The sequence below is a fragment of the Mauremys mutica genome, chromosome 2 (genome assembly GCF_020497125.1).
Source record: "Mauremys mutica isolate MM-2020 ecotype Southern chromosome 2, ASM2049712v1, whole genome shotgun sequence".
Lineage (NCBI taxonomy): Eukaryota > Metazoa > Chordata > Testudines > Geoemydidae > Mauremys > Mauremys mutica.
In genome coordinates, this window is record NC_059073.1 from 53,166,118 (window position 1) to 53,193,041 (window position 26,924).

Genomic DNA, 26,924 nt, shown 5'->3' on the forward strand with positions numbered 1-26,924 from the left:
CAGAGCTTCTTATATCTTGGGTTAATGAATCTCTGTGTGCTCATATAGGCAAGAACTGAATATTCTAGTTTACTTATGCAGCCTTATAAATATGATCATAGACAGTTAAATGACTAAGGATTGCACCTTATTACTGCACAGACTTACTGTTTCTCCTCTACATTTTTAAAAGCACCATGTGGTTAGCTGATACTAAATTTAGTTTGCAGTGCTAGCCCCCTAGAAATAAAAAATAAAAAACCTTAAGTCTCTCAAATTCTTGCAGATCACTACACCTAAACATCCTGAAAGGGGAAAAAAGCAACAGCAACAGCAGAACTGAAAGTTTCTCATCTTGATTTTGGCTCCCCACAACCACAAGATCCATCTGTAAAGGACATGCAACAAACCCTCCAAACCTGGAGGATCAGAATACTGTTGGGGGATAAGTACAAACATGTGGGGAAGAGCATGCTCTGAATACTTGTGAATGTACAACCTCTCTCCCAGGAATGACAACTGTGCACCCCCATCTCCATTCCAATTATTCCTGCTCTGGTCAGTAATACTGTGCACAGGTGGGCTGGCCAGAATATGGTTCTTAAACATTGCTTATGTTGAAAAGTATGGGAAAATCCTTCCTCAGGGAATCAGATGGCCCCAGAACCAGTGCAGTTATACAGTGCAGGATTGGGAGAGAACAAGATTTAGGAATAGCCTGACATGGAGCCTTAGATTCCAAGGACAGCAAGGACCATTGTGATCTTCTAGTCCAGGGGTCAGCAACCTACGGCACGCGTGCCAAAGGTGGAACGCGAGCCGATTTTTTATGGCATGCGTGGCAGGCTGAGCCGCTCAGCCCACCGCTGCTCTGGGGTTCCTGCTGCTGGCCCTTTGCCAGCCAGGGTCCCGCCACTGGTCCTACTCAGCACCTACTGCTGGCCTGGGGGAAGGAACCCCAGGCTGGCAGTGGGCTGTGACTCCAGCTGGCAGGAGCCGGCAGCCAAAACCCTAGAGTGGGGCAGGCTGAGCGGTGCTCTGGGGTTCCTGCTGCTGGCCCCTTGCCAGCTGGGGTCCTGCTGCCGGTCCCACTCAGCGCCTGCTGCTGGCTTGGGTGAAGGAACCCCAGGCTGGCAGTGGGCTGTGACTCCAGCTGGCAGGAGCCGGCAGCCAAAACCCTAGAGTGGGGCAGGTTGAGCGGTGCTCTGGGGTTCCTGCTGCTGGCCCCTTGCCAGCTGGGGTCCTGCTGCCGGTCCCACTCAGCGCCTGCTGCTGGCTTGGGTGAAGGAACCCTAGGCTGGCAGTGGGCTGAGATCCCGGCTGGCAGGATCCAGCGGCTGAAACCCCAGAGCGGGGGCGGGCGCAGATGCTCAGCCCACTGCCGAAACCCCAGAGCTGGGCGGGCTGACCCGCTCAGTCCACTGCCGCTCTGGGGTTCTGGCTGCTGGCCCCTTGCCAGCCAGGGTCCCTGCCGCAGCCCCACTCACCTTGCTTCTGGTTGGAGTTCCAGCGCAGGCCCCCTGCCAGACAGGGTCCAGGCCTCCAGACCTGCTCAGCCCTACCAGCCACCAGCTCCACTCACCTCAGCTGCTAATCTGGGGTTCCAGCCGGTTAACAACTGATCACTCAGAAGCCTGTGTGCAGCTTAAAGTATTCAAATATGTGCCACCAGATACTGGAAAATGCAGCAAGGAAAAGCAAGAGCAAGGATCACACTAAACTAATAAGATCTGCATTTTAATTTAATTTTAAATAAAGCTTCTGAAACATTTTGAAAACCTTGTTTACATATAACAGTGGTTTGGTTATATATTATAGACTTATAGAGAGACCCTCTAAAACACATTAAAATGTATTACCAGCATGCGAAGCCTTAAATTAGAGTGTATACATGAAGACTCGGCACACCACTGCTGAAAAGTTGCTGACCCCTGTTCTAGTCTGACCTCCTGCATAACACAGGTCATAGAACTTCCCCACAATAATCCCTAGAGCAGAGCTTTTAGAATAACATCCAATCTTGATGAAGATATTGCAAGTGACGGAGGATCCACCATGACCCTTGGCAAATTGTTCCAATGGTTATTACCCTCACAGTTAAAATTGTTCACCATATTTTCAGTCTGAATTTGTCTAGCTTCTGCTTCCAGCCATTGGATCACATTATACCTTTCTCTGCTAGACTGAAGATCCCATTATCAAATAGTTGTTCCCCAACTAGGTACTTCCAGATTGTAATCAAGCCACTCCTTTACCTTCTCTTTGTTAGACTCAAGGAGCTCAGTCTAGTTTGTTTATCACTATAAGGCACGTTTGTTAATCATTCAGTCCTCGTGGCTCTTCTCTTAACCGTCTCCAATTTATCAACATGCTTCTTGAATTGTGGATTCTAGAACTGAACATAGTATTCCAGCATTGATCATACCAGTACCAAATACAGAGGTAAATAATGGGAATTTCAAGTAGGAGTAGAGAGGTTTATACATCCAAGGAACGCATTAGCCATTTTGACCACAGCATCACTCTGGAAGCTCATGTTCATCTGATTATCCATCACGACCCTGAAAACTATTTTCAGAGTCACTGCTTCCCAGGATAGAGTCCCTGTGGAAGCCAATTAATAATTAACAAGGATTTGAAGAGATCTTAATGAATGTTAGTTAGTTAGCATGAGTTAGGCTAGCTGTGACCCTAATGACGTGAGATTTGTAGAAGCAAGATAATGTAAGACAGAGTGAACTGTGTGAAAGTTATTACGACCTTGCAATATGCAGTCTTGCTTTTTTCTAGTAGTGAGACAAATAAGATAGCAGAAAAGCTTATGTATAAACAAAATGTATTTGTTGCTTTTTACTGTCTCCATGATTGCTAGAAATTGTCTGTAACAAAGGTATAAAGGCTTGATGTAATTGTTTACCAGTTGAGAGACCTGTCCGGGACTGGGGTGACCCTGTGTCCTATGGCACTCTCTCCCTCCATTGTAATTACTGGAGAAATAATAAAGTATTTGATTTTCCTGCACCCAAACAAAAAGCGAGAACTGAGTTTTTCTCCGACAATTTGGGGGCTCGTCCGGGATGGCAACGCCCACGGACCCACAGACGGCTACTATGGATCATTCCCCTTCGAACCCCATGGCGCCACATGAGAGGTATGAGACCTTTTGAAATCTCTATTGGGGTATCGGAGGAGGACTTTCCGTGAGGACGTCTGTCTCTGTTGGGCTCACGCCATCTGAACTTATTGACTGTGCAGCAGGATCAGATGCAAAGTGGTATTGGGGAGAGGCCCCAATAAGGTTAGTTTATAGCAGTACTGGGAACTGCTGAGTTGGCCAAGGTAAATGCATAGGTAAATGCATAAGGTAATGCATAGGTAAATGCATTAGAATGCACCGGTGCTGAGGGGTTTTTACCGCCTCAAGAGGGGTTGTCATACCACCTCATGGTATTGGTCCGGACCAGGTAAAGATGCATCGTGGTTTAAAAAAAAAAATTTTAAAAGATAAAAAGGTTAAAAAAGGGTTTTTAAAAAAAAAGGAAAAAAAGAGGCCTTGGTGTGTGTGTGTGTGTGTACACCAGTGTGAGTGATCGTTATCGGAAGACGCCCAGAGTACCCTGTGAAGCGGAAGCTAATGATCAGGACTGCTCTAACGCAAGCCCGGTAACTAGTGGATCTTTAGGAGATCCGACCCACGGTGGGCTGACTCAGCCTGGCATATTGTTTGCTTGAGCCCAGCTTATGAAGCAATCTAGATTGCTCTGAATCAGTGACTTGTCCTCTTCAGTATTTATCACTCCCCCAATTCTTGACATCTGCAGTCTTCAGTGATTATTTTATATTTTCTTCAAGGTTATTGAATAAAAATGTTAAATACATATGGCTAAAAACTGATCCCTGCAGGACCTCACTAGAAACACACACACTTGATGATTATTCCCCCTTTACAATAATATTTTAAGACCTATCAGTTAGCCAGCTTTTAATCTATTTAGCATGTGCCATGTTGATTTTATATCATTCTAGTTTTTTAATTAAAATGTTGTTTGGCACCAGTTCAAGTGCCTTACAGAAATCTATTACATCAACACTATTGCCTTTATCAACCCAATTTGTAATCACATAAAAAAATCAAGTTAGTTTGGTGACTTGTATTATTAATAGTGTTTATTGAGTCTTCGGGTGGCCTGAAGAGAGTGGCAAAGGCAGAGGATCCATCACTGAGCAAATCCTCCATTCCTCTACTCAGCAGTGAAGGCATGTAACAGACATATAGGCTACTTCTGAAGTTGATGGGGGAACAGCTCTGCAGCCACTCCAGCACCAGGAGAGGGGGCGATAATCTTCCCATATCCCTTGTGCATCTGCCCAGCTCCTAGTCTAGTTACTTGGGTTGAGCATTTGTGTGCAAATTTGGACTTACATGAACCTATTAAGGTACAAGATTAGAATATGGTCCTTGATATAGAACTAATCAACAGAGAATAAATATGATAAAACATGATAGCATACTCATAGCATCCATTTCTTGGCTATAACTACAATGCAATGCCCTTTTGCTGAATTTTTTTTTGTAGATTGTTCACCATTGAACCAGAAGGTAAAATAAACTCTCTTATAATTCACAGTGTGCTGTCATTGTGACAATGCTCTCATTTTTTATTTATTTAATTTATAAACCCGCATCAACTTCTTGAAATAACTTGCTTGTTTACAAGTATGTCCTGGGAGACAATAGCATTAAAATCTCTGATAAAAGTACAATCAGACAATTATCATATAATTACAACATAAAAAACGCAACTCTCAGATACAATCGCAAACAATTACCATACAATTACAACATGAAAATGTATCAAGCAGAGATGTCTGTATTATTGTAAGTACAGCTGATGGCAAATTTCGAAGCAATTGCATATAACCTTTAAAGAACTATGCATATTTATTTTTAGCTCAGCAAATGTGCATACCCAAGCTTTAACAGAATTTGATAGTTGGATCATAGCCATTGATAAGGAGTCAAGTTCACTTGTATTAAGGTTATATCATTTTTAATTTTCCAAAGATTTAAAATTCTTATTTAAACATGAAGACTCAAATATTTATGTTCTGAATATTCACTTATCAGAATTATTGTTTTAGAGCATATAGTCCCTATGCCAAAAAGTTAGCAATGTAATGAGAAGATGCAACAAAGAGGGTAATAAAGCAGGAAGTAAGGGGATGAGAAGGATAGACAAGGAGTCATATCCATGAGGTTACACTATTATCACGTGATCCAAAGCTCAGTGGAGTCATCCTATTAGCTACCATAAGCTTTAAATGGGGTCCTTTCTCAGGAAACGCTAGCACACTTTATGGTAGAGCGGAGACCTTTTAAATTAAATAAATGTCTTTGTTGACTCGTTTCTTGTAGGCCTTGGTTCAGTGATGGATCTTGGGGATGATTTGTATGAAAAGAGGACAATCACTGGGTGTATTCACTCAAAGACATTTAATACAACATGCCTAAGCTTATTCACAGCAGCACCCTGGAAATGTCCATGGCTGCCCAGAGGATTCAGGGGGCCTGGGGCAAAGCAATTTCAGGGGCTCCTTCCATAAAAAAAAGTTGCAATATTATAGAATACTATATTCTCGTGGGGGCCCCTGTGGGGTTCAGGGCCTGGGGCAAATTGCCCCACTTGCCCCCCCACCCCCACCCCTGAGCAGCCCTGGAAATGTCAATCAAAATATTTGACATTTAATTAGGAAAGGTATCATTACCAATATGCACTCTTAGAGATCACAGTGGCAAGTACCTTGGGCTTTGTCTACACTAGCACTTTTGTTGGCAAAACTTTTGTCGGTTGTGGGGGAAACCCCGACTAGGGTGACCAGATGTCCCATTTTTAAAGGGACAGTCCTATATTTAAACCCTCCCACAAGTGTCCTGACTCTTTCTTAAAAATGGAAAAATTGTCCCATATTTTCTCTACTGGTGGGTCCTGTTGCTGGCCGGATTCCTGCTCCCCAGCCACCCGCCAACCAGAGCGGGGAGTCCAGTGGCTGACAATGGGAGGTGCAAGGCTGGTGGTGGGGTGAAGATGCAGCACATGGGGCTGGCCAATCCCCCTGCTGGTCTGTCAGCGCAGCCACCGCTGTGTGTGGGCTCTTGGCCAGCAGGGCCCTACCCCCGGCCCATTTCCAGCCGGCACTGGCTGTGCGCTGTGAGCTGCGGTGGCTGGTAAGTGTGGGCAAATACCATGCGGCGGCTGATTACATGTTACCTCTGCTGCCCACTCATTGCCCCCCCCCAGCCCTGCTGCTCCTCCATGTCCCCACCCTCCCGGCGGGGTGCATCCCACTCCCAGGGCTGTGTGGAGAACCATCCCCTAGTCATAGAACTCAGCTCACCAACAGCCTGACCACCAGGCTCCTTCCTTCCCCCACTGCCTCTGGCTGGGCCGACACCCCGGGAAAGCCCAAGACTCTCTGGCCCAGAGCACTGGCCAGGAAGAGCCAAGCCCTGCATGTGCCAAAACCCCGCACAGCGCTGGCACAGGGAAACCTCTCTGCCCCTCAGCTAAGCTCTGGAGTGGCAGGAGGGGAAGCGATTTCCAGCCTGTTCGCGCCCCAACCCTTCAGATTCCACAGCAGCCCCCATGGCAGGGACTTAGCACCCTCTTCACTCCCCCTCCCCCAGCCCTGGGTCCTGCCCCTGGGGATCGTGGGACTGCTCTGTCTCCTAGGCACGCTCCCTGCTGAGCCACCTCTGTGGCCAGGTTTGCTGAAGCCCCAGCAGTCAGGTTCCCTGGGCCCTGGTGCACAATGAATCCTTAGGGCTTAAGCCCTTCCTGCCCACGCTGTACCCAAGGCAGCTGGGTTATGTCGGTGGCCAGCAGCAGCCTGGAGGTGTTAGCTGCCTTTCGACACTGTGCAGAATGGAAGGGACAAGCTGCTTCCAGCCTCTGGGGGGAGGGGGTGTGCAGAAAGAAGAGATGAGCTCTGCAAAGACATGGGCCAGGTCATCCCTCCACCCCCACCCCCATGGCAGGAAGAAGCTCCCATCCCTTCCCTCCTGCAGAGTGCCAAAAGGCTGCTGCTGGCCACATTCTGGTGTGAACCCTGGCAGAAACCTGGGGGGGGGGCATGTGACTCAGCATGCCCCTCCATGTGTTGCCTCAGGAAGACATGGCACCAGTTGAGGTGGATCCGTCCCATGGGCCCAGACAGGCATGGAGGGTGGAGAGTGCTGGGCAGGGAGAGGAGGGTCAGTCGGTCACCCCCCATGTGAGAGAGGTGTACAGGAGTGTGTGTCACCACTCCTCATGTGGGGAGGGAGGTTGGGGGGGGGGTGTCACCGCACCCCATGAGAATCCTAAAGCCTTTAAAGATCAGAAGGTAAATTCAACTACGCAGTTTTTTTTTAAACAGAGGCTCAGTCAACTTGATGTTAATTTGAACATTTGTACTGCTTAGTTCTTACTGATTGTTGTTGAACTCACTTGACTACAAGTAATTTTACCAGGTGGCCCGTATTCAGCATAGGGAAATACGGTCATCCTATCCCCAACCAACATAAATTTCACCGACAAAAGCGCCAGTGTGGACAGTGCTATGTCAGTGGGAGAGCATCTCCTGACGACATAGCTACTGCGGCTTGCTGGGGGAGGGAGGTTAATTATGCCAGCAGAAGAGCTCCCAGGAGACCTGACAGCAGCGCGGCTGCAGCAGCATATGCTGCTTTAAGGTTCATGGTGTAGACATAGCCTTATACTGATAGGGACTCAGATACACAAAAAAATTAGCCTCGACAAATAAATAATGAAGTAGCTGACACACTCACCGAAGTTGCCAGGAGCTACAAGCTGATTCAGTCACATGTTTCTATTCCTACATAATTGGATAGCTGAGGGGCAGTCTTTGTTATTCACTATATCAGCTCCATCAATGATAAATGGTCTTGGACTGTGGGCCCTACAGCCCATTTATTTTTACATGGGCCCTAGCTTGACCACAAAGGCCACAAGGCCATGTAGGCTCCAAGACCATGCTGGTTTGATCCAGCCCACCATACCAATAGGACTATGGCCCATTTGAGGTCCAAAGTGTGTCAGCAATGCCTCAGCTATTGGTGAGTCGGGCCTCAGCTTGTGGCTATTACTCCCAACTGGAGCTGAGTGAAATTTTGTGACCAAAACTTTTTCAGCAAATGCAAGTTTGGGTCAACCAATACATTGTGGATTTATGTAGAATTTGCCAAATTGTTACAGTCAGGAAAAAACCCTAACAAAATTCTGAAAAATCTAAACATTTTGTTTGACATTTTCCAAAAAACCCCCAACATTTTTATTTTTCAATTTGAAATTATTTTTGTTGAGCATTTTTAATTTAAACATGCTTGAAATTAAAACAAAACATTTTGGTTGACCCCTACATTTTTCTCCATATTTTGCCAAACATTTCAAAATATTTTGGTTTTGGTTTGACCCAAACTGATTGTTTTTCTGTTTTTCTAAATTGCTATCAGACCAAAAAATCCATTATTTTCACAGTTCTAACCATAAGTCTCAGAGTAGTTGAACACTTTCATGCCATCGCTGTAGTTTATATAGTAAGAACAAGTTGCTCATATCAATGATTATATTCTTAATATCTTGGGGGAAAAATTTCATTTCTGAAACCTATAGAGATTTTTCCCATCCTTCCACACATATGCATTAAATGGATCATTCATAATAAATAACTTGATCCCTACAATCATAAAATAAAGCCCATCTGATTCATTGCATTCCCTTATACTCCTATAAAAATGTAATTTTCAAACCCTTTGTGATAATATGTTGAGTTTATATTACTGCATTTTGTTTAGGTCAATGATTAATTCTAATAAAACCTTGCACTGTTCTAAAAATATATTGATCATAGTGAGAATCTGATTGGATCAGGCTGTAAAATTGAACCATAAAATGATCTGTCCATATTATGGCTCAAACAAAACGTGAGGTGTAAAAAATAGTTCAGTCAAAAAGCTGATTGGAATCAAAATGAAACACTTCGATTTTGTCAGCTTTTTATTTCCTTTTTGAATTGGTAAAATTTAATTAACAATTGTTTTTGGTTCAATCAAAAAAAATGTTTTAATTTTTTCAGAATCGCCAGCAAACCGGAAGATCTGTTATTCACAAAATCAGTTATTAGGGACTGAATCATGCAAGCACTTACACTGTAATCTGTTCTCATGTGAGTAATATCATTATGACTCAGATGTGTTTGCAAGACTGGACCCTGAAACAACTAATTTATTTCTCTATTGATATAAAACTTTACTAAATTAGTAACTTTACTAAATTAGGGTATGTCTACACTACAAGAGTAGTTCGATTTAACTTAGGTCAAATTTGTGGATTCGACCTGATGAATTCGAATTTGTGTATCCACACTAAGGACACTAATTCGACTTTGTGAGTCCACACTAACGGGGCAAGCGTCAACATTGGAAGCGGTGCAGTCTGGGCAGCTATCCCACAGTTCCCACAGTCCCCGCTTCCCATTGGAATGCTGGGTAGAGCCCCCAATGCCTTCTGGGGGAAAAATGTGTGGAGGGTGGTTTTGGGTAACTGTCGTCATTCAACCGTAACTCCCGCCCTCTCTCTTCTTGAAAGCGCCGGCGGGAACTCTGTTCGCGCACTTTTCTGGTCAGTGACAGCGCGGACGCCACAGCACTGCGAGCATGGAGCCCGCTGCGATCATCGCTGCACTTATGGCCGTTGTCAACTCCTCGCACCTTATCGAACACCTCTTCCACAGTCAGCTGCTGAGAAATCGGGCGAGGAGGCTCCGGCAGCGCGGTGAGGACATGAAGTGTCATAGTGGCACAGACCTCTCACAAAGCACGGGATCCCGCGCCGCGGAGATCATGGTGGCAATGGGTCACGTTCATGCTATGGGACGGCGATTCTGGGCCCGGGAAACAAGCACGGACTGGTGGGACCGCATAGTGCTGCAGGTCTGGGATGAATCACAGTGGCTGCGAAACTTCAGGATGCGTAAGGGCACTTTCCTTGAACTCTGTGACTTGCTGGCCCCTGCCCTGAAGCGCCAGGACACCCGGATGCGAGCAGCCCTGAGTGTGCAGAAGCGAGTGGCCATAGCCCTCTGGAAACTTGCAACGCCAGACAGCTACCGGTCAGTAGCGAACCACTTTGGCGTGGGCAAATCTACCGTGGGGGTTGCTGTGATGCAAGTAGCCCACGCAATCGTTGACCTACTGCTCTCAAAGGTGGTGACCCTGGGAAACGTCCAGGTCGTCATAGATGGCTTCGCCGCGATGGGATTCCCAAACTGCGGTGGGGCTATAGATGGCGCTCACATCCCTATCCTGGGACCGGCCCACCAGGCCAGCCAGTATATTAACCGAAAGGGCTACTTTTCAATGGTGCTGCAAGCACTGGTGGACCATAGGGGACGTTTTACCAACATCTACGTCGGGTGGCCGGGCAAGGTTCATGACGCGCGTGTGTTTAGGAACTCTGGTCTGTTTAGACGCCTGCAGGAAGGTAGTTTCTTCCCAGACCACAAAGTAAGTGTTGGGGATGTGGAGATGCCTACAGTGATCCTCGGGGACCCAGCCTACCCGCTAATGCCCTGGCTCATGAAGCCCTATACAGGCGCCCTGGACAGTGACAAGGAGCTCTTCAACTATCGGCTGAGCAAGTGCAGAATGGTGGTGGAGTGTGCTTTCGGACGTCTCAAGGGGAGATGGAGGAGCTTACTCACTCGCTCGGATCTCAGCGAAACCAATATCCCCATTGTTATTGCAGCTTGCGGTGTGCTCCACAATCTCTGTGAGAGCAAGGGGGAGACCTTTATGGCGGGATGGGAGGTTGAGGCAAATCGCATGGCTGCTGATTACGCTCAGCCAGACACCCGTGCGATTAGAAGAGCCCAGCGGGAAGCGCTGTGCATCCGGGAGGCTTTGAAAGCTAGGTTCCTCAGAGAGCAGGGTAACCTATGACTGTCCAGTCTCTTTACAGAGAAGATGAACCTGCCCCTGTTTCAGTTACTATTGACTTTTTTCAGCGGTTACATACCCCGTTCACCAGGTTTCCCCCCTTCCAACAGACGTTTAAAAATAAAGTTATTGGAACATTTTTAATTAACAAAGTTTTCTTTACTAACGAATTCTCATTCAAGGGTTCCAACAGGGACGCAGACTGTGGTGGGTACGGTGTGCAGTGATGTACAGACCGCTTCTACACTCGAGGACTGACAGGCTCCTGCTCCTACAGCGGTCTCTGGGGGGAGGACGGTTACCGGAGGGTATGCAGGAAGAGGTGGGTTTGCAGGAAGGGGTGAGGGGTGTGTGGGAAGGGTGAGTAGGTGTGGGGGGATGATGGCTCTGGCTGGGGCTCAGGGCATCGGAGAGGTTCATGGCTAGGGTGGAAGGGCATGGTAAGGGCAGCCTGCCTTGCCATTTGTGGATGCCAGGCGCTCGGACCTTGGGGCAACATACACCTCCCAGACTGACCTGGGGCAGCAGACACCTCGCAGAGTGACCCGGGTGCCTAGTGACTGCACTCTGTGTGTGACCTGCTGTTGATCCTGCCCCCATGTCTGTACCCTGTTAATGGTGGCTGTCCTATGCAATTAACAAACCCCTCCCCCGCCCCCCTTCACACAAAGTCTTCTGCAAAGAAACATGACGGAAACAGTAATGAACAGCAAACTATTTTTAATACTCAACTACACAGTTGGGGGATGAAACTGGGATTTGGGATCAGGTGAGCCAGGAAGGCAAGCAATTCTCATACTTTAGGGAATGAGAGCTGTTTGGTACATGAGCGCTCTGCTGGGGTGGAGTGACAGTTTTCATGGCCCCTAGCGCCCCTCCTTCTTGTGATTTTGGGTGAGGGGGGGACAGGATTTTGTGGCGGGGGAGGGCGGTTGCAGATACAGTTCAGGGGGGCTCTCTGCTCCTGCCTGCGGTCCTGCAGAACATCCACAAGGCGCTGGAGCGTGTCCGTTTGATCCTTCATTAGTCCAAGCAGCGTTTGAGTCGCCTGCTGGTCTTCCTGCCACCACCTGTCCTCCCGTTCGCTGTGTGAGCGCTGCTGCTGAGAGAGGGTCTCCCTCCACTGGCTCTGCTGGGCCGCCTCGGCTCTGTAGCAGGCCATCAGTTCAGCGAACATCTCGTCCCAAGTCTTTTTCTTTCGCCGCCTAATCTGCGCCAGCCTCTGTGAGGGGGATGCCGGGGCAGTTCGGGAAAGAGCCGCAGCTGTGTGATGGGAAAAAGGAAGTGATTTCCTTCCAAAGATACATGTTTGCGAACACTGAACACAGTCTACTCAGTTTCTGTGAACAAGACCATACAGGGCACCTAATCTCATGTGCTCTCAGGACAAGTTCGAATTTTCGGCATTCGCTTTCATTGCCTGGGGTCTTGCACTGGAGATCGGACAAGCGGGGCAGGACAGCAGAATCTGTGTAGCAGCCAGGCCTGGTAAGCCGTAAACTTTAGGCTGCTTAACAGTTAATGGATAGCAGTGCCCTCCTGCTGCAGGCAATCTGGAAAGCATAAAGTCTGACCCTGTTCCAGCCCCTCGCGGCTGTCCCCGGGAAAGATCCCTGTATGCTTTTCCTCTGCAGCCTACAACACGTGGCTGTTAAACGACGGTCATTGTTATGCAAAGGAAAAGTCAAGCATTCACAATAGTAACATTAAAGTAATTCCCCTAATTAGATGCAGCAGTCGCCGAGCGAGATCACCCTGAGGCGGGTCTCCAGGAGAAACAGAGAGCGAATGCTGCGTGAATCCCTGCACAGACCAGGGCCCTATGCTGCCATGCTGGTCGAGGCGATGCTCCCATTATACCTCAGGATGGCCTGGCGCGGAAGAGTGTGCTTCCACGGAGCACCCAACAAGGCACCTCTCCCCAGGAACCTCCTGCGGAGGCTTTTCGAGTACCTCTCAGAGAGCTTCGTAGAACTGTCCCAGGAGGATTTCTGTTCGATCCCTATATGCATTGACCTTTTTATATAGTTTTTATTCCTGTTTTGTTAAAAAATAAATGTTTACATGTTTATAGCACTTACCGACTGATCCTTCCCCTGATTCGGAGTCCGGGTTAATGGCCGGGGAGGGTTGGTAGGGGATCTCTGTGAGGGTGATGAAGAGATCCTGGCTGTCGGGGAAAGCAGTATTGTAACCGCTGTCGCCTGCCTCGTCCTCCACAAACCCTTCCTCATCTTCCCCATCGGCGAACATCGCCGAGAAACTGCCCCTCGACACTATCCCATCCTCAGAGTCCACGGTCACTGGTGGGGCAGTGGTGGCAGACCCACCGAGAATGGCATGCAGTGCCTCGTAGAAGCGGCATGTCTGGGGCTGGGCTCCGGAGCGTCCGTTTGCCGCTTTGATTTTTTGGTAGCCTTGTCTCAGGTCCTTGATTTTCACGCGGCACTGCGTTGCATCCCGGCTGTATCCTCTGAGTGCCATGGCTTTGGAGGCCTTCTCGTAGGTCTTTGCATTCCGTTTTTTGGAGCGCAGCTCCGAAAGCACAGACTCATCGCCCCACACAGCGATCAGATCCAAGACTTCCCGGTCAGTCCATGCTGGGGCCCTCTTTCTACTCTGAGATTGCATGGACTCCTCTGCTGGAGAGCTCTGCATCGCTGCCAGTGCTGCTGAGCTCGCAACGACGTCCACACAGGAAATGAGATTCAAACTGGCCAGACAGGAAAAGGAATTCAAATTTTCCCGGTGCTTTTCCTGTATGGCTGATCAGAACATCTGAGCTCGGACTGCTGTCCAGAGCGTCAACAGAGTGGTGCAGTGTGGGATAGCTCCCGGAGCTAGTAAGTTCGATTTGCATCCACACCTAGCCTAATTCGACATAGCCATGTCGAATTTAGCGCTACTCCCCCCGTCGGGGTGGAGTACCGAATTCGAACTAAAGAGCCCTCTAGGTCGAATTAAATGGCTTCCTGGTGTGGACAGGTGCACGGTTAATTCGAATTAACGCTGCTAAATTCGAATTAAAGTCCTAGTGTAGACCAGGCCTTAGTAACTATCAGATTTCCTCAGTATATAATTGAAATCCTTCCACTCCCAGCAGAAATTACCAAAAAAACCCTAAATAATGGAACAAATCAGGAAAATCAACAGTTGGTAAATCCACGTTATGCTCCTTTTATTTGGAATGCACCCTACAGCAGTAAAAGGAACAGAAAAGGAACTGAAGCAAAATTGCTTGACCTATTTTAATATTTGATGAAGAAATACTAAGCCTAGAAATACATTATGTCTTCAGGGACCTTGTAGTGGATATTATTAAAAACATTCTAAAGAAGGTTCCTATAGTCTAGCATAATAAGCTTTGGGTAATACTTTAAGAGTCCATTTATTTATGCTCAACTAATCTTGAATTACAACAGAAATCCTTTGAAAGCACATATGATAGTCACACAAATACCACAAATTCATTTCCATTCTATTGTAAATGTTTTCCCCTAGATATACTATAGTTCTTAATCCTTTGGTGTAATGGTTCAAAACTTGATATTGTAACACTAGTGGAAGAAAATTTGATTCGTGCTGGTTCTAAATGAAATCTGGTTTTGAGTACAAGCTTCAACTGAAAAAGCATTTGCCAAATTCAGATCAAAATGTCCTGTAAAACAAAGAGAAATTTGTAAATAAAATTGTCTGATTGTCACTGTTACAATATCTGAAATAAAGCACCAGCATTTATTTTTCCATTGGCGAAGGACCATTGAAGAGGAAATGAAAAGCATGGGAATGAAGTGGGATGAAATTTGCTGCCTCGCTCAAGAACGAAATGAATAGAGGAGAATGGTTGACGCCTTATGCTCCACTGGGAGTGAATAAGAGGAAGATAGAGAGATTTATTTTTCACTCACTCCGCTATTTTAAAATTACTTACCTATCATTTTGAAATTACTGAATGGTCAAAAAAGGGAAAAGCACATTTTATTTCTTTTTTATCAACAATCTTTCCTTGAAATATTAGAATTGTAATTTAAGGCTCCCCATGTATTAACTGCACTTTATCTGCAGTAATGGCTATGAATATTTTAAGGACACGTATTTCTGTGTTTGCACAGCACCTAGCGCAATGGGATCCTGGCCCACTACTACAACTCCTAGACACTAGAGTAATACATATAATAAATGATAATAGCAATATTTTGTGGGTTTGCAAGGGTAGACGTAGATCTCTTTCTAGAGAATGGCTTTTCGTATTGTTACCAGTAAAGCTAACAGATTCTCTCAAATTCAAGTAAGTGAAACAATGAAATCATGAAGCGAGATCAGCCATGAACTAGTTAGAAGCTGAACTATTGCACAGACAGTAAAATAAAAGCATGTCTCTTTGGGAAGCAACTTGGTCCAGTAGATAAGACACTGGCCTGAAACATAAGAGTCCGTGGTTCTGTTGCCCCTGCTCTGCCAGCGGCCTGCTCTGAAACCCTGAGCAAGTCACTGCACTTCCCTGTGGCCACATCACTAGAGCTAGTCTGCACTTTTTGACAATGTTTTTTTCATCAAAATATGCTGTTTCATCAAAGCCGAAACATTTTCCAGAAACCTATCAGTTTCAACAGAGTTTTTGCCAGGAAGGTGTCTGAGGTCCAGTGTGGACTCTCCAGTCACTTCTAGAGAAAGAGAGAGACACTCGAATAAAAAACCTGACCTTTTTTATCCCAAACCAGATGTTTTGACCCAATTCCATCTTACGAAAACATTCTAAAGGTTTTAGTTTTGTTCAATGCAGACCAAAAACAAGCTTCAGAACCTCAAAAGCTATTGCAAAATGGAATTATCTTCCAGCCAACTCTACTCACCCTTCATCTTTCTTGTCTATTTAGATTGTAAGCTTTCCAGGGCAAGGACCTTCTCTTACTGTGTGTCTGTACAGTGTCTACTCCAGTGGAGCACCAATCTCTGTTGAGGCCTACAGTATTACAGGCCCTTCAGCAATAAATGTTTGTCATTTCTTTTAAATGGTATGCAGAGTAGACATTGGTTATAAACACACACACCAAATAGAAACTATTCTCTGGAAAGATATTTCCTTCCCTCCTTTTTTCATATGAGGATTGGAGTCTGTCATCATTTATATTACTGAGAGTAGAGTGCTGCATACACATCAAGGGAGAGAGTTCACACCTTATTACTAGTTACTAATTTACAGCCCCCACTGAGCATCCTGAGCAACCCTATTTTACTGCATGTATCAGAGAGGCCAAATCCTTGACTTGTCTATGTGGCAAAAGGTTGTGATGACACATATCAGTAATTTAAAAATAAATAGCTGTCTGTAATTCTAAAGAGTTATTGTAGTAATTGGGCCCATAAAGATAAAAGCTCCTATAGATAAAGGCATATTAATTAGGCTCATAAAGTCTTATTAATCAGGCTTAGAGTGTGAGCAATTTGAAACCCTGAGAGAAGTGTGTGAGATGTTTGTCTGCAGGCTTAAAATAGATAAAAGAATGAAACGCACCCACATAGCATAAGATTACATACATTTTTAATTACATTAACACCCCGCTACTGGGAGGAGGAGGAAACAGAATGAGATCACCTTCCTTACAGCATATTAAAGATTTAATACATTTGCCATGGGTCTAACTAAGACATCATGGCAAATGGTGCATTTGAAATACCCAGGCAGACAGAGACATTAATTTACTTCTAAAGATACAGCTTTCCTATTATCTTGATCCATTGCTCAGTGAGGTCAGTGGGAGCCTGTTCATTTCCATGAGCATTGGATTGGGCCCTTGGAGAGCTATTTCTAATTGTGAAATCATGGCCCAACTGTAGTCAATGGCAAAACTCCCAGACTTAAACAGTGCCAGGATTTCATCCTCAGCATTTCCTAACCATTTGGTACTCAGTAAATGTTTTATCGTGTAGACTTTATATAGCCAGAACTCCTAATAAAGTCAAGGCAAGATCAGACCCAACAATTTTATGAATACAAATATTGTCTGTTATAATCCTCATTCAGGATTGGTCCTTCCCTCTACCACAAAGATCTCCCAGACAAAGTTTACTCCTTTTGACTCATTAAAATGTTAATAAAAATCTCTAGGTCAAAGAGATTTAGAAAATACCAAATGTTTATTTCTCTTCTGTTTCCCTTGCTTTCCCTACAACCCTCTAACAAAAAGAGAGATGTCTAATGGGGGAACTTTCATGGGTACAAGTCTCTGTGCAGCGCCCAACTCCTATTGAAAGTCATTGGGAGTGGGGTAGCCTAGCTGCAATTTGTGCCTTTAAAAATCTCCTCCTAAATCATTAAAACTTATTTTTAAAGTTCTTCAATACTCTGCATTGTTTCCTTATGTACAGGAATATTTCCTCAGGCCTAGAGCATGTATTTGTGTAATTCACATGCTTGCATTGCACATTTAGTGGTGTAAATAAGAGAAGAAACAGCAGGAGGATACAGAGTCCTTGTTCTTGTTTTGGGGACTCTATGTTCCTGCAGACTTGCTGGATCCAGGCAGCATGACTCCTGTATGGGGGAGAATCATCCAAAAATTGGCTGTGGTGGGCACTTGATATGCTCATTAAGTTATTTGGGTTATTTCCATTGGGGACAAACAGCCTGGCGGGACACACCTAGAGTCACCGTCTGAATGGAACTCAAGCAGAGGGAGTACTATGATCACTGGGCTTACAAATTCACCCTAATTGTGAGCTCAACTGTGAAAAGTGAGTGAAAGTTCATTAAATATTACAATAACCTATACCAAATTATGGGGAAAGGTACAAAAGGGAGACAGAAAGACTGAATTAGTAAACACAAAAAGGCCTGGTGATGTAACTCAAAGACTGTGCTAAGATAATGCCTAGTAAAAAAGAAAAGTGTGGGATCAGACACCAGCAAATAAAAATTGTGTGTTGGAAATTAGGCTTGTGGTGAATAAACTAATGTGTGGATGGGCTATTCCACCCATCACTCCCTTTTGGGGTCCTTAAAGAAAGAGTCTTTGAGAGGAAAACTGGTGAAGGAGATGAAAGAGAATGCAAATACAACCACTGCTGATTAAAAGAAGGGGAAGGAGAGAGCTTGACCACCATGGCTGCCAGTCACCCCCATCACATGCTGGTGTAACCCACACACCTTCTGGGTGTGGTGTTGTATCCCATCTAGTGGCACCGAGACCACTTAGAGCATGAGAAAAAATGAGTCTGTTCTACAGCCTTCACTAAGAACTAGTTAGCTTTTAGCTCATGCACTAAGTTCCAGGTTTGATCCCACCCACCGACAACTGGTGTCTCTCGGCATAACAAGTGGGGGCTCATCCAGGATTTCAACTGGGAAGACTCTGAAGCTTGGGATGCACTTCCTCAGCTAGGGGAAGTATGTAACCCACACACATCTTGGGTGTGGTGTTCTGTCCCATCTAGATAGAGACCACTTAGATAGAGAAAGAGCAATTAGTTAGTCTTCTCTCCAGCCTTAGGTAAGAGCCAGTTGGCTTTTAGCTCATGCGGTAGAGGCTCATGCACTAAGCTCCACAGGTCCCCGGTTCAATCCTGCCCACTGATGATTGGCATCTGTCAGTGTTACCCTGGGATCCCAGAATCTACTATAACTCTACTGGGTCTTCATAGTCCTAATCGTGGGAGATGTTCTGCCCAGATCAGCAGAGGAACACAGATGACATTGCCACCTTCATCAGCTCCGGCTGAATCTCAAATACTACCTGGGATGTGAACTTCCTCCTTCCCCACCTTATTTCTTCTCATTCCTATCCCTTTCCTTTTTCCTTCTGTCTAATGAGTCTGGCCTAGCTGGCCAAAAGTGCATATTTTCCAATACTGATGAAAGCTTGTGACCAGAAAAGCAGTTAAAAGCAATGCCTTAAACAGCCCAGTGCTGGTAAAAGTTGGCCACATCTCATAAAACTGTACCATGCCTGTGTTTTTTCCCAGCAGTGAGATTGCAAGAGAACATCAAACACTAGGGACAGAAGCTACATTTTCTATCTTTGCTTTTCTTTTCACACATCTTTTGAGTGTTTCTATTATTTTGTCTTTAGGAAATGGCATTGGACTTCAACAACAAAAACAGCTCCAGCCCATCTCAATCAACTGCTCTTTCCCTCAAAAAGGACAATTACTACTTTCTCTGGTACCATCTAAAACACAAAGGTTCTTTTCTTTCTATAGGCTCTCTACAGCTAAAGGGAAAGGGAACAAGGGAAGTTATTAAACTGAAAACTTTACTTAATACTTTGCATTTCAAACGTTTTAATCATTTCTCTTTCTCACTGTATCTTTAATACAAGGATTTTTAATGGTGTGTTTTTCATGGTACTGACCAGTCTGAGGTCTCTGTAAACAAAACCCTAAACCTTGTTTAAAACTGTTTAATGTTGGACAGTTTCAGGATCATATTAACAACTTTGACTCTTTGGGCCCATATATTCCATCTAAATTAACACAGGTGGGGGGGAGGGAGTTTATAAATAGGAGGAGTGGGAACCACAGTGAGTAACTCAGTAGTGGTATAGTGCAAGGATCAGAAGAGACTCCTGTAAGGAATGTGTTCCAGCGACTTTGTCAGTTTTGTTGAATTTACACTGCAGGCTCCCTCAGCCCCCTTGCAGCGATTCAAATGGAGTTTGAAGGAATCTGTGAGACTGTCACTTGTTTCCCAGACTTCCAGGAGTTGGTGTGCCCTACAGAGGGGTTAGACACTTTTCTACAGAGTCTGAAGAGGGTAAATCCTCCTAAAGAAGAATTCAAAGGAGTGTTTGTATGTGCAGGCATAAATAGATTTTGTAATAAGTAGAAAAGCTTGGTGGGGGGAAACCCTGAAAGTGTTTTTTAAAGAGTTGTTCACAATTGTTTCAAGGGTTATAAGTAAACTGTTATGTGTTTATACACACACAAAGCCAGATTTAGTAAATGTTTTCCTTTTAGAGAGTTTTGTCACTCTTCGTCTCTCACAGGTTTAACTCTGTATTATCTATCTATATATCAAAGTCCTGAAAAGATTAAGCTGTGGTCTCTACCACAACAGGAAGATAAGCTGAGATACAGGAAGAGGAAAGAAATACCTGACATTAGCACATTACCTTCCTCAAACCTATTACATTTGCACTTTGTCCTGTATAAGGGGCAGCACAAGGAAAGAATCATTGTATTGCATAGAGCATGATTCCTCACTGCTTGCTCCTAAGATACAGTAAACTGATATTGATTCTTAAAGTCTGCAGAAGTCATATACAACTGTTGGGTGTTCGTACCCCTTTTTATGCCCTTGCATAGGAACACAACCTGGGCCATCAACCCACATTAACTGGGCTTAGAAAAGAATGATTTCCCCCCACCCCCCACTATTTCTTGTACTAAAGTTTCATAATATTTTATCAAATCAAGAATGCATTATTTGTAACGGAATAATGGTACCTACTGGGAGCTCAAAAAATACAACCTTTAGCCTTGCACCTCCTAATGAACCTGAGGTGTTGACATTTGTATCAATTTAATTTATACTTTATCATGAGTTATCATGTATATTACTGCAAAGCAACAGTGACATCCAGAGGCATGATAGCCTAATCAAAACTCATTATCCATAAATATATATCCTAAATCTGACTTGCTTGGGACATCAACTATCCACCAAGTCCAACACAACTTTATTCTTCATCAATTTATGCTTCTTCCAGAAATTATACTGATCAACGGCTTTGACGCTCTACAATCTTCTGACTTTTGGGACGCTATAATAGGAAAATAAAAATGGGTTTATACAATATAATTCTTCATTTGTTAACGCATATCCAGCTGGTCTTATAGTGGTACACATTAATAAAAAGGGTGTGTGCTAACTCAGATGCTGCTGAGTAGCATGTAGGCCATCAGAAGAAATATGGCAGGTAGCTATTACAATGAGATGGAAAAATCAGACTTCTCTTTCCCACTGCTTCTATTTCTAAGGTGTATTAACTCCTCCCCTCACACTGTATGAAATTAGATATAATGTATCATCTGGGTAACTAAATATATATATGAATGATAGATTCTACAGCTTCAGATTTTTCCATTAGCTTAATTATCAGAACTGCACAGTTCCAAAGGTGCAGAGAGCAAGGCTTGAGAATGCTTGTACTGGAAAGCGGCCAACACGATTCATAGCTTTCAGGCCAGAAAGAGACCACTGTGATCATCTAGTCTGACCTCCTGTATAACTCAGATCAGAGAACTTCCCCAAAATAATTCCTACAGCAGATCTTTTAGAAAAACATCCAATCTTGATTTTAAAAAAGCCAGTAATGGAGAAGCCACCACAAACCTTGGTGAGTTGTTCCAGTGGTTAATTACCCTCACTATTAAAAATTTAGGCCAAACAACAAGTCATGTTGAGGTCCCACTGAGATCTAAACACAAATTGCTGGAATTCGGAGACCTGAGTGCTGATCATTACACACAGGACCTGCCAACTGTCTTTTTAAAATTGGATGGGAAATGGTCTTACGGTCCTGAGAGAATTTGAGATTTCAAATTTTTCTCCCTTCTCAAATCAGGATTGTTAGGGGGCTTATTCCTTCACCCTCTTACTTCTCTGGTCCTTCTGGCATGAACAGAGAGCAACAATACCCGAAGTCCAAAGGCGCAAACAATTCGATGTTTATTGGGGTGAACTTCCAGCAAGCATGATTCCAGTTTTCTTCCTTAGTGTCCCCCTTCCCAGCTCTGACACCACAGACCATTGTCTGTGTCCCTGTTTCTGTTCCCATCCCCTGTTCCCATTTCCCCCTTTAGCAAAACATGGTCCCAATTCCCCCATCCCCAGTCCCTGTTCCCATTTCCCCCCCACTTACTTCCTGATTGACTGCAGACTATATAGTAAAACTTGATTTCTGCTTAGCTATACCTTAACCAATCATTTAACTGAATTTTAACTAACCAATCCTAACATACTGTAACATGGTTATTTAACCAATTATATTCTACCACCTTAATTGTTTTACACCCAACAAAATTAATTATACAGCAGACAGAAACAATTACAGAACCAGACAGAGACCATGCAAATAAACATACAAAACAATACAGAAAGTGAGGATTTCACAACTACATCTATACAGACATAAGGGTTTTCCAGCTGTGTCTATTGATAAGTGAGTTCTTGCCAGACAGGATGCTATCTTCTAGGCTCTTCCCTTTCTCTGGAGGTGATAGAAATATCAGAACAGGATTGTATTCCTAATAGCCCAATAGCACCTTATTTCAATGTGACTAGTTTGCAATGTGAGGATGTGACCATACACTTCCCAGCTTATGGCTGCCTAACTACATTTTAGCTGAAGGCCTTAGCCTGTCACAGTAAGGCCATTACACAGACAGTGATCTTTGATTCTTTCTTTTATACCTCTATAACTAACTAAGTGATAAGAATACACCTAAATTCTTAAAGTATAGGCCTTTGCAGACAGGCCTGAATATCTATATCCTAACAAGGATGAAAAGTCAAGATCTCAAAATCTCAAATAAAAAATAAAATAAAATTGGATTGGGCCAATCAAATTATTTTGTTTCATCGTTTTTAAATGTTTTTGTTTCAGAGGAGTAGGACTAATAACCCCCTATTATTAAAATAAAAAGTCATTTTTGTCAATGTTGACATGTTCAGTTATTAGTTTTATTCTATTTCTTGGTGTTACCTGTTTTAGTCTGCATCCCTCTTCTTCATTTGGCATAGAGTAGCTGGAGTTGAATCCCTGATTATGTGGCATCAGTTTTTACTAAAACAAGGACTAAACATCTGGTACACAGCCTATGAAATTTCATGGAGAGACTTCTAGTGATGTCAGTGGGCTTTTGGATCAGGCCCTGTCTAAAAGTACTTAAAGATTTGGCCCCAGATATTTCTCTATATATATTTTATTTTACAGCAAGATCACTAGATCCTCAGCTGCTTTAAATCAGCCTAACCTCACTGAAGTCAATGATGCTATGCTGAGCTGAGAATCTGGTCCATACTATTGAAAACAATAACAATAACCAGGGTCCGCATTTGTTCACATACTCAACCACTAGCTTATTTTCATGCACAGTCTGAAACACCAATGAAGTTAAAGACTCCTAAAGTCAATATTTTGCCTGAGTAAAGACTAGAGGATAGCCCCTATAAGTTACAAAGTATAAAGACAAATTTGAATAGTTTATCATCTGTATAGTGCCAAGAGTGTTTTAGGTGTTGTATAGAAAGGAATGAAGACACTGTCTTGAACAAGAACTAAAATACCCGAAACACTTAAAAATATTGCCCACATCTTACAAAACTCAAGTTTATGGGCCAGATCCTCAGCTGCCGTGAATCATCATAGCTCCATTTATGTCAACAGAGCAATGCCAGATTTACATCAGTTGAGGATCCAATCCAATGACTCTGGCTGTTAACAGTACTGTCATTTTCTAGAGAACGTAGGTAGTGTAATGTTTTTCAACTCTCACCACATACAACTGAATCTGTGTTGGTAAATATATGCAATTATCTTCATATTAACATTTCTGTCTACAACATTTGAGGAAAATGCAAGTCTGTGTAGGTCTACTCACTCATTTCTTTGTCAAAAAAAAAAGTGTTTTAAATAAACCAGTTGAGATGTCCTGTTATTTCCTGAAGGAAGTATTTATTGTAATAACAGCTGTACCATTTTAGATGTCAATAAAAATGTTTTCCTATAATAGATCATTGCTGTAAGTAATGTTTATGAATAGTCAATTGTGGGGGATCGGGGGTGTCAAGGGATAGCCTTCTTTTCCCATTGATTCAGCTCTCACACAATATTTAGCCAAAGATTTCACTGAAGGGAGAAGATTTTATTGGAAAAAGTACTTTTCATTTCTTTCCATGTCAGACTAGCAGCATTGACACGCTGGTGAATTGTTTATAAAATGAATGCAGCATCCTACATTCAGTTGACAGGTCCCTGAGGTTTGCAGTTTATTAGTTTTATTTGCTATGAAAGAAAATGCAGAATCTCTTTTTCACTAATTAAGAGAATAACCAAATTTTCTTATTTATAATACTCACCCCTGAGTTGTCTTTGGAACATATAACACCTGAGTCTCACTTAGAATAAGACCTTTCTAGTCATGTAAAAGAGCATCACTTTAAGGCCCCTTTACATTGCCAGATCTGTGTAAAATGGCTGAAGTGTAAATGAGAATCTGGTCCATAGGTTGCTGATCAATCACTTTGGTGTAAACTAACTGCTTTCTAAAATTCCATGTTGCAAAATCTAAAGGACCATTTACGGTTTTCACTTTTTTGTATTTTATCCCTCGAATTTGTGCTGGTCAGTATAGCTGAATAGAGTCTGAAACAGGAGAGAGTTGGTGGTGGAGTTGTTTATTTGGGACAATGTGCCTGGTTTTAAATCAGTGAGACTTCCACATTTGTAGACTTGTTTAAAAAAAAAAAGTAACAAAATTGGACACAAAATATTTCCATGTGTATCATGATCTAACAGAATGATCATAGGACTGGGAGAGGGAATCCTGATCTCAGTTCACCAATTTTGCTAATAATTGATTTTATTGATATTTTCTGTTCCTGGAGCCAGAAGCTCAGCTGCTATAAATCAGCAATGAATGGCAGTCAATGGAGCTTCATGGATTTGCACCAGCTGAGGATCTAGCAGATATAGTGGAGTACTTTACAAACCTACTTTATCTAAGTCTCAACACCCATAGGAGAGAAAAATAATATTTGCATCCATTTGATAAACGGGGAAGATGAGACATGGAACGTACATTGACACTGCAATAAAAAATCCGCAGCACCAAGTCTTAAGAGTCTGGGTTAATTGACTCAGGTTCACAAGGCTAGGACTGTGGGGCTGGACATTATAGTATAGGTGTTCAAGCTCAGGCTGAAGCCCGGGTTCTGAGACCCAAACCCCTGGAGAAATGTCAAGATTCAAACAGTTTTAACTAGCTTTGATTACCATTATTTTACAGGTGGATAAAAGGGACACGCAAGCCTAAAAGAGCTTGTTCATAGTCATGTAACAAATCAGTGATCATAACAAGCCTTTCTGACCTTATAATCTGTGAATGTATGTATCAGTGGTGCAGCCCAGCATAGATCTGTGGAGCATAACCACTGGAAACACTTACAAATCAGATGTCCTATGATACTTCCACAGGATAATTGTGAAATTAATGTGTGTCCTCATTGTCTTTGCACAATCAATTCCTGGTAGGCTCAGTAGTAAGTCAGTGGTGCGTGTTCTCTATTCAGAACTGCAAAAGAGAGTAAATGACTTCTTTACCTTTTGACACCAGGTCAAAGAAAACAATCCCCAGCTTTCTCCCTCGAGACAGGAAAAAAGCAAGTAGATGCTATAAAATAGGAAATTGCCCTCCCCCAAAGATAATGGAAATACTGTGATGAGTTGCCTTATTTACAGAGTATCAAAGGATAACAAATTTAAGTAAAGTGGCTCAGCACAAGGTCACAATTACAGCTGTTACTATTTCAAATGTTCTAAAGTCAATATGGGTCAAGGTAAGAGATACTGTAGGCCATCACCTTAATTTTCACTGTTAAGAGTAATATACATGGGTATCATTAGGAATGCTCTAGTTCAGGGTTGAGGTTCACTAACACAGCTGCATAGGCAGGTTTCATGGTGTCTCCTTGTACTATGCTTAGCTGCAGCCTGTACTTAGATTTAATTAGCACTATCAAATTAATTCAAACCATATTAATTGGAAAAAAGGTAATATAATTCACTCGTCTAGTGTAACCACGTTACTTTGCCTACCATTTGCATAAGGTCTCAGTATATTTCTTTATGGAACTCATAGCTTGGCTTCCAGAGAATACAATTTGCCTAACATAGAAGTCTGTGGACAAGCAGCCTGCATGTACAGTGTTTGGAAAGAAATATTAAATATACAACCTGTTACACACAATGAGTATTATTTTAAACAGACCTATTTCTTTAACAGACATAAATATGGGGCAATGCAATAGCTTTAGTAGTGTGCAGGAGTGATAGATAGCTTTTCAATGACCTATATGAAATACATTTGTGGTTCTGGTCCTGTTTCTATTGGGCAGATGTGGGTACTTAAAAAAATACCATCATAACTGGCATTCTTGTTCGTAGTCTAAGGAGAGGGGTCAAGGACAGAATTATCTTGAATGCTGAAATATCTTTCCAGTCATAGAGGTCATCCCTGTGGGATGAGTCCATTAGAGGAACAGAGTGGGAGATATATCCAGGCTTTCATACCGTCTTCCTCACCATGGTGTCTGCCCATTGAAGTCAATGGGAGCCTTTCCATTGATTTCAGTATGCATTTGGTCAGGCCCCAACAGAGGTGGTGCATTCCCTTTGCTTATGCTGTAACTGTTCCTTCAGTTCCTGGTGCTGTAAGTCTGGTATTTTGCACAACTACTAGAGGCTGTTCACTTTAAAAAACAGCTCAAAGCCTTTGAAAAACATTTCACTTAGCAATAATCCTGTGACATTATACATACTATTTATTTTTCTCCTCCCTCATTGTTTATTAATATGGATCGGTATAAAAACAGGACTTGTGTTTTCTAAGACATGATCTGATTCTGCTGTCTTTCCCTCACCTGAAGCCACAATTCTCTGTAGCATGATGACTGGCTGTTGTGGAAATAATTTGTCACAAAATGTGAAGATTCTGATTTCTGATGTGCAATAAGAGGCAGAAACATCCCTAAAAGAGCAAAAAGTAGTTTTCAGCCAAATGTCTTTTAAACAAAGAACAATGAGAGAGAATGTACAATGACCTGTGGAACTCCTTCCCAGAGGATTTTGTAAAGGTCAAGACTATAACAGGGTTCAAAAAAGAACTAGATAAGTTCATGGAGGATAGGTCCATCAATGGCTACTAGCCAGGATAGGCAAGGATGGTG

The 26,924-nt window shown here is 43.4% G+C and overlaps 1 long non-coding RNA gene across 2 annotated transcripts; it reads right to left on the reverse strand.

The window, feature by feature from the left end:
* Positions 1-14,554: 14,554 nt before the first annotated feature.
* Positions 14,555-26,727, reverse strand: LOC123365243. Of its 2 annotated transcripts, none has more exons than XR_006577490.1 (3): positions 26,619-26,727; positions 25,145-25,270; positions 14,555-14,633 (listed from the first exon to the last, which is right to left on the reverse strand). It is a non-coding gene; the product is annotated as an uncharacterized LOC123365243 (long non-coding RNA). The 2 variants fall into 2 exon arrangements; XR_006577491.1 differs by lacking the exon at positions 14,555-14,633 and adding an exon at positions 20,662-20,736.
* Between the last annotated feature and the right edge of the window lie 197 nt (positions 26,728-26,924).